Raw genomic sequence first — 2,442 nt, 5'->3', positions numbered from 1 at the left:
GTTTCTCCACAACCTCGCCAGCATTTGTTGCTTGCTGTTCTGTTAAATTTTGCTATTTTGACTGGGGTGAGATGATATCTCATAGTTGTTTTAGGTTATTTGCTTTCTTAATGTAGTGAGTGACATGCTTATTATGTTGGTCCATCCTTGCATACTTACTGTGAATCCCACTTGGTCATGACTAAGTATTTTTTTATGTGCTTTTGGATTCTGTTGACTAAGATTATGTTAAGGATTTTTGCATCTATATTAATGAGAAATATTGGTCTGTAAGTTTTCTCTTGGTAATATCTTTGTCTGGTTTTGGTAGTAGGGTTAAGCTTGCTTCGTAGAATGACTCTGGGAGTGTTTCTTCTTTTTCAACTTTTTAAAATAATTTAAGTAGAATTGATAATAGATCCTCTCTGAATGTTTGGTGGAATTCAGCTGTGATGCCATCCGGTCCAGGACTTTTTTTATGGGGAAGTCTTTTTATGACCTGTTTAATGTCTTCCTTTGTGATGGGTCTGTTCAAGAGTTCTACATCTGTCCTTGTCAATCTGAGTAGGGCATGAGTTTCAAGGAATATGTTCATTTCCTCTAGGTTTTCAAATTTATCTGAGCATAGTTTTTCATAGCTTTCTGATATTATCAATTTAATATCTTCTGGTTCTGTTGTGATATCACCACTATAATTTCTTAATCAAGTTATTTTTTTTTCTTTCTCTCTTTTGTTAAGTTTGCCAGTAGTTTGTCAATTTTATTGACCCATTTGGAAAACTAGCTTCTGGTCTTATTGATGTTTTCAATTGTTTTTCTGTTTTCATTCTCATTGATGTCAGCTATTGCTACTGTCCTTATAGTTTCTTTTTTACTAGAGGCTATAGGATTAGATTGTTTTTCTTGTTCTATTTGATGAAGATATTTAGTTAGATTATTGATTTTCTTCTTTCTTCCTTTTTTATATGTGTTTCTATTGATACTCAGGATTGCCTTACCTGCAGCTCAGAGGTTTTGGTATGTTGTATTTTCATTTTCATTTGTCTCAAGGAACTTTTTTATTTCATTCTTTATATCTTTTGTAATCTAATCATGTTCTAGCAGAGAGCTATTTAGCTTCCACATGGATGATTTTGTAAGCTTTACTCTACTGTGGTTAATTTCTAGTGTTATGGCACTGTGGTCTGAGAAGATATTTTGTATCATTTCAACATTTTTTAATTTCTCGAGGATTTATTTGTGTCCAAAGAATGTACCATGTGCACTTGAAAAGAAAGTGAATTGAGTTTTAATTGGGTGCAGTTCCCTTAATACATCCACAAGGTTGAGTTGGCTGATTGTGTAGTTTAGGTCTTCTGCATCTTTTTTTAGTTTCTTTTGGGCTGACCTATTCTTTGGTGAATATGGTGTGTTGAAGTCTCCTGCCACTTTTGTGGTACTGTCTATTTCTTTCTTCAATTCTGTTAACTGTTGTTTTATGTATTTGGCAGGTCTATCATTTGGTGTATAATTGTTGACAAAAGTTTTGTACCCTTCCTTATTTTTTATGGTAGTTTTCATTCTGAAATCTATTTTATCAGAGATTAATATTGCCACTCCTGCTTTTTTGAGGTTTCCATTTACTTGGTGTATTTTTTTCCCCGCCTTTGATTTTTTTTTTGTTTGTTTTGTTTTGTGGGGGTTTTGTTTCATTTTTTTTAATTTTAATAATTTTAATAAACATTTACAGAGATTTTGGATTTCCATTCATTCGTTGTTGCACTTTTCTCCCTGTCCAGCCCTCCCCGCCCCCCCCCTCAGCCTTTGACTTTAAGTCTGTTTTTCTCTTATTTTTTTAAAGATGTGTCTCTTCTAGACAACTTATTGATGGGCTTTGGGTTTTGGTGTGGTTTGTTTGTTTGTTTGTTTTTACCCATTCTTCTACTCTTTTTCTCTTGATAGGTGCATTTAATCCAATCACATTAAGTGTGATTATTGTTGGGCCAGGTTTTATTGTTGCCATTTTACTATGTTTAATTTTATGTTGTTTCTAGGACTATGATCCAGTCATTTTTTTTTAATGTCTTCATGTGAAGGACTTAACTTAAAATTACTTGGGAGTTTTGGTCTTGGTTTTACAAATTCCTTACTTTCCTTCTTCTCTGCAAAGGAGTTAACTTCTTCATATTTGATGGAGAGCTTTGTTGGGTATAGAATCCTTGACTGACAATTTTATTTCTTTCAACTTTCTGTATATGCCAATGCATTGCCTTCTAGCTCACTGTGGTTTCTGCTGAGAAGTAACAATTTAATCAAATTGTTTCCTCTTTGTATGTGACTGTTTTCTCACCCTGCTTTTAGTTTTTTATCCATATCTTTTAATTTGGAGAATTTGACAATGATATGTCTTGATGTTTTTCTTTTGGGGTCTAGTTCTCTGTGCTTCTTTTGGTTTTGTTGTTTGTTTGTTTTCTTCTTCTTCTT

The sequence above is a fragment of the Elephantulus edwardii genome, unplaced genomic scaffold (genome assembly GCF_000299155.1).
Source record: "Elephantulus edwardii isolate Elephantulus edwardi_28Jun2011 unplaced genomic scaffold, EleEdw1.0 scaffold00246, whole genome shotgun sequence".
NCBI classification, from domain to species: Eukaryota; Metazoa; Chordata; class Mammalia; order Macroscelidea; family Macroscelididae; genus Elephantulus; species Elephantulus edwardii.
Note: the sequence above shows the minus strand (reverse complement) of the source record.